This window comes from Primulina eburnea, chromosome 11, assembly GCF_022965805.1.
Source record: "Primulina eburnea isolate SZY01 chromosome 11, ASM2296580v1, whole genome shotgun sequence".
Classification (NCBI taxonomy): Eukaryota; Viridiplantae; Streptophyta; class Magnoliopsida; order Lamiales; family Gesneriaceae; genus Primulina; species Primulina eburnea.
In genome coordinates, this window is record NC_133111.1 from 33,401,875 (window position 1) to 33,408,555 (window position 6,681).

Sequence of the window (6,681 nt, forward strand, 5' to 3'; positions counted from 1 at the left end):
TATGATTAAGAATCGAATTAGCGTCCGGGTCCCCACATGGACTCACTCACGTTGATCGGAACCACATCTAGAGCTGATAACACAGTTTGATTTGCAAAATATTGTTGAAAGTGTAGAAAACTTAATTAATCCCTGTCAACTTTTGTTTTGATACTAAAAATATATAAAGCAACGTCAATGTATTATTAAATTGAAACTAGTCAAAATTTGAACTAATTATTAATATGGTCTGTCAAATGGACTATTCTACGTCAGTCAAGATATATACAAAATACCTATCAATCAATTATTATTTTTAAAAATAAAAACTTTGGACAAAGTCAATATATTAATTGAGATATGATTTAACAAAGTGAGTGTCGGTTATCCTCTTATGGGGAAAACAAACAAATAAAAAGAGAAGTTGGGGAAAAATGCTCAATCAAAACATTTTTTTGTGTTCATTTTTTATCCACAAAATTGTGTTACTATATCATACAAAATGTGATATACTTCATGTGAAAATGTGGTACTAAAAAAGTACCATAGACTAAACACAAAAAAAATCGACGACTGGGAACTGAAACCAATTTTCCGCAAATAAAAATATTACAGTCATCGTAGAATTCTCGCATATAACTTATAAACAGTAGGCAGCTGGAAGAGGCTACAAATGTCAGAATCTCGACTTATATTATTATAATATACTTATTAATGGAGTATACGTGTTATTTTTGTGTAACATTACAAATTATATATTTCTTTTTTTATAGATCTGTCGCATTTTTTAAATATGAAACTTTTTTATAATTTATCTTAAATTTATTTTAAAATTCAAAATAATTTAAAATAATGTGTAATTTCATGTCTTTAATCGGTGATTAGAAGAAAAGGTTCAACATAACATATTATATTCTGGCCGGAATTTATTCTAAAAAATATATATATATACTATATTATTAATGTTGTGGCTTAGAGTAATTGACTCTGTAGTAATGATATGTTCTTTAATAAATGAAAAATACTCCTTTGGGATTACAATTTTTTTATTTGTAACTAATATATTTTAATAAAATATTTATTTCATAACATAAAAAATTAGATTAAAAATTTTTTTTTATTTTTAAAATTTATAATCTCAAAATTTGATTTTTCATACAAAAGCTACTTAAATCAAAAAAATTAAATATGAATGCGTGCGAAATGGAATTATTATTATTTAAACATTATTTTTATTTAAACATTTGCAGTTATTTCCATATCATAGATAGACATCATCAACATAGCATGGCACCAAAGATTGCACAGAAAATTTCAAATTTTTGACGATGAGAAACAACTTAAAACAACAACATAAAAAATGTAGAGTAAGTATATTGTGATACGGTCTCACGAATCTTTATCTATGAGACGAGTCAAAACTACTGATATTCACAATAAAAGTAATAATCTTACCATAAAAAGTAATATTTTTTCATGGAAAACTCAAATAAGATATCTGTTTTACAACATACGACCCAGTGAGACCGTCTCAGACAAGTTTTTGCCAAAATTGTAATACATACAATTCCATTTAAATTCTGAATATTGGGAATAACAAAATGTTAGAATTTTCGACAGAAAACATAATTAGTTGAAATGGTTGTTAACTATCAAATGCGGGTTGTTGATAGCATGTGATTGATTACTCCATAGATTGCGGGATTATAGAGAAAAAAAAAAGTTTTAATAATTTTTTATTTTCAAGATCTTAATTAAATAATTTGTAAGTATTGTGGATGGAATCAGACTAAATTGAAGGAAAAATACCCTAAAGATTGTGATTTGAAGGGCCTACCATGTTAGGGGAACATGCAATCACGGAAATTAGGGCCCCCGGTGTTCTCCAATTTCTACATATCATTGTCATAATTTCGGCGACATTAAATTGTGGTTTGAAGAAATACATAATTTTTTTCAATAAATTAGAAATTTGAGTTTTGGTCGGTTTATGTAGGACCGATTATTTTGTGTTTTACTAAAAAATATAGCGGGTGGTAATATTGTAGATAAAATCTTTTAAATCGTACAATAACTCAAACACCACGGTTTCAATTACTCTAATCAGCATGAACAATTATTACACTCAACAATCTATCTTTAAACAATTGAACTTATCGCAACAAAAGAGAATCGAACTCGTGACCTTGATTCTGATATCAATTGTAGGAACGAACGCTTTACCAAAAGTGGTGATAATGATACAACTCAAATATTTTAAATATTATATCAATTCAAGCATCATGTTTTGATTGTTATAACCAACATGATCAATTATTGAATCCAATAATTTCTTTATCGATAATTGTACTCTTTACAATCTATGAGAATTGAACCCGTGATCTTGGCTATAATATCAATTATATGAACGAGCGCTTGCTGCTTTACCAAAATCTATAACTGTTGGTAAGAGGGAAACTCGAACATTTTAAATTGTATATCGGTCCAAATACAACGTTTCTATTATTATACAAACATGAATAATTATTGTAATTTGTACACAACAATTGAACTTATTGCAATAAATCAGAATCGAACATGTGATCTTGGCTACGATACCAATTGTAGGTCGAACATTTACCACTTTACAAATAGATGTAGCTAGTGATAATAGTGCAACTCAAATCTTTTAAATTGTACAACAGTTCAACCAACCTTATTTGATTGCTCTAACTAACATGAAAAATTAGTGTACCCAACCGATTGTGTGAGTTATAAGCTGCTAATGTAAATTTTCAATATCTTTCAACACAAGTTTTTTAAAAAAAATTAGAAAGATACAAGATTGAAAAAAATTATTCCTAAATATAAAAATCACTTACAGAATCAAATCCCATCTTATGTCAAATTCATGATATGCTAATGAGTACATAACAGAATGAAAAGGTAAGTTGCAAGAATATTTGAAAATTAAATAATATTCTTTAGCACGGTTTCAGGTATCAAATAAGTAATTTTTTTGGCAAACTTTAAAGCTCTCCTCATTTTCACTCAACTTTCTTCTCACTTCACATCTCTTTATTTCTTTGTTTTAACTCCTCAATTTTCCAAAATTTTCAAAAACATCCTTAATCCTTATGATTTTGGTACGTGACATTGTTATACCTATCGAGCATGTTCTTGAAGACATATAGCCCCAAGACATACAGCTACGCAAAGTTTCTAGCCTATATATCATTATCAAATTATCGTTTTTTTTTATATTGCTCATCATTCTTCCGTATAATAGATCGAACTATTTACCTTTTTGACCAAAGTGTCGTCGGGTTATATCCACCGGATTTTACAGAATGCTCCTCAGAGCCTAACCACGCAGTCGCAACAGATGGTTTCTGACGCAGATTCCTTCAACAGCATCTAGCACAACCCTGTTTTGTTTCCTACCTCAGGGTGTATAGTAAAGTAGTTCAATCTAAAACTAATATATGAGAGAGGCAAAATCCTTGGTTCTTTTATTCAAACATACCAAATATTATTACATAGAAACCTCATGTAGAGGAGAAGAAACTTGTTTAGCTACTTATAGTATCCGAAATGAAAACACACATAAATTTGAAAGATAAAATATTACAATGTTTGAAAGAAAATGAAGAGGTTGAGTGATGGCTTCATCTTCCTTCTTCCTGATTATTTATAGAAATCCCTTGCAAATTTATATTACGGACTTCAAACTCTTGCCATAACTTTTCTTTAATGCCATCCAGCTGTTGTTGGCATTATCCTTTTGAGTGGGTTTGAGGGAGTGTTTGAGTTGTCCTTCTAATTTTCTTGAATTGTCTTTTTCTAGATTATCAATCTAGAAACAACTTGTTCTTCTTCTTTTATCTCCTGACATAAATAATATATATGCGTCTGGATTATGTCAGCTGATATCTCATTTCCCACTTCCTTTAGCCATTTGTAGAAAGCTTTGAAATTTATCAGCTGTCTTCTTATTACCTTGATGAGTCTTTTAGAAACCTTCAAATATGTATGGTACATTTTCTTTAGGTTCCAAATTTGTTCTTGTGTATTTTACTAGTTCTCATTTACTATTTATTTATAGGTGTAATTGGGTTCAAGTTCTCTTGTTCTTTTAGTGAGTTAGTTACATGCCAACTAACTTTTGTCGGGGAATTTTTAACTTTTGTTATCCCCAAAAAAGTGATTAGGGTCACATGTCCACTTATTGTGTCGAGGAATCTTAAACTTTTGATGTCCCCGAGGAAAACGTGGTTGTGGTCTTTCACTACTTAGTCTTGTCTCTGCCAGATGCTTCCTGTCCGATCTAGGTTTGAAGCTCTTGCCAAATTCTGGCTCTTTTTGATTTGGGCATTCTGGGCAGATATATTCTGACCATCTTCCCACATGAGCCATATTGTAGAATTTTCGATGAGTTTCTTTACTCCCCAGCGGCTTGCTATTCCACAAAATATTTCTATTCTTTTCGAATAAATCTTCTTCAAAACTTGTTGTTTTTTCTGTCATGGTATTTAACAGGAATGATCTGTTTACTTAATTATGATAAAATTTGAATGGAAACTTGACTTTGTCCATCTCGGTTAGACAGACCCATAAACCTCATGTTCTTCTGGTAGAAATGTCGTCTTCATTTATTGAAGCGACCAGGGGTGTTTCTTTTGTCGGAGGATTTTTAATGAAATTTTGAACATTCATATCTGGCCTCCTTAACTTGATGAAATGAAAAGCTTCGTGTGAGTCTTTCCTTGCTAGATCTAGGGTTGTACTAAAGAAGTATAACTCCAGAATATCTCCTCTGGACAAATAATCGTTATTCGCCCTAGTTTCATGAATAGCCTCCTGAATCCATTTAGGTAGTCTTGAAATTTCTGGGACGCGGGGTGATGTGATATAAACTGAGGCAAGAGCCTCGAATTTATACTAAGCTTTGACTTCCTTTGGATATGAATTTGGTTTCATCCATACTCTAAGATATTTTTCTGAAACATCAACCCTGATGGTGGCGGGGTTAATGCATACTCTTGTTTTTAATTTCTCCCTCAATTTTTGATACACTTGTAATGGAGAAATTGTAGCTTCATTAGTATTAACATTAGATTTACCTTTGTCAGTATTAGGTTTAAGGTTGATCTTTCCATCTTCAATCCCCGAGGTGAAAGGTTGAGTTGAAGACTCGAGATAAAGATCTGGAGTCTCAATTTTTGTTTCAGCCGACTCATCTAGAGATGATCCCGACTTAACAGTTGTGCTAGGGGTATTTCCCCTGCTCCAGGTATAGAGTTCGGTACTCAAAAACTCTCTATTTGGGAAACCAGTGGCTTCTCAATGCCTTGGAGAAGAGGCTTTTGTATTACAGACCATAGCTGAGTATAAGCCTGTAAACATCATGTGATTCGATCAGAGACAAGTCTATTATCAGCTTGTTGTAGCCTTCCCACAACTTCTTCGTTTAAGGTCAGCTTGTTGAACTCGTTTTATAGCATTTCAAGGTGTTCCCTCAAATACCTCTGTATTTTTATGAGGACATTGATATCACCGCTATCCATCACTTGCTAAAAAATCTGCAAGAATATTTTCATGAGATTTAATGATCACAATATCAAAAATATAATTTTGACATAACATTTGCCATTTTAATAATATGGCTTTCTCATGTTTAAACTCTATTCTATTCTTTTAAAAAATTTTCATCTGTGTACTATCAAATTTTAAAGTAAATATCTTTGAAAACAAAATAATGGTCATTTTTCAAAAGTTCCTTTTACTGCATAAAATTCTTTTTCGTTGATATGTTATCTTATGGCTTCTGTATCTGAGAAGATTCCACTACAATGTATGCATGGCTGTTTTCCTTCTTGGTGTGAGCTTTGTCAAGACTGCCGCCCACCAATGGTCACTGGCATTTGTATATAATACCAGATCATCTTCATCATGAGGAATAGCCATTTTCGAAAAATTTTACAAATCTCCTTTAATTGACTAAGTCATAAGGTGTGTTATTTTGTCCATATAAATTTCCCATCTTTTTTCAATATGGACTAAACACTTTTCTGTGTCTTTCTAGGTTTTTTTATAAACATCTAGAAAAATTAACAACTTTTAGAAAACTTTGAAGTTGTTTATTTTCTTTTAGATCGTTTGGAAAATTTGCACTTTTTCTACTATATGATCTTGCAAAATTATTTCAGACTCATCGATCTCTATTCCAAGGAATTCAATATTTCTTTGGCAATGTCTGCTTTCTTTTCTGATAAACCAGTCATTCTTTTTTACAAACATCCGAGAAAAACTCTAAATGCCTAATATGTTCTTTCATATTTTTAGATGCAATTAATACATCATCAATATAGAAACTTAAAATAATATTTAAATAGATTATCCATTTTTCTTTAAAATATCTGGGTTGAATTAGTCAATCCCATTGGTAATACTTCCCAAATATAATGTCTTTGTGGGGTAGAGAAAGCTATGCATTTCTTGCTTTCTTCTTGCATCCGAATTTGATAAATCCGAATTTACAGTCGAATCTAGAAAATATCTTCGCATTGCGTATGCAACTGATTATATATTCTCTGCTAGGTATAAAAAACCTATCAAACTGCAGAATTTTATTAAGTTCTTAATAGTTGATAACTAATCTGGGTTTGTTTCTTTTTATCTCACCATGACTTCTTACCAGAATCATGGACTGCTATATGGTGA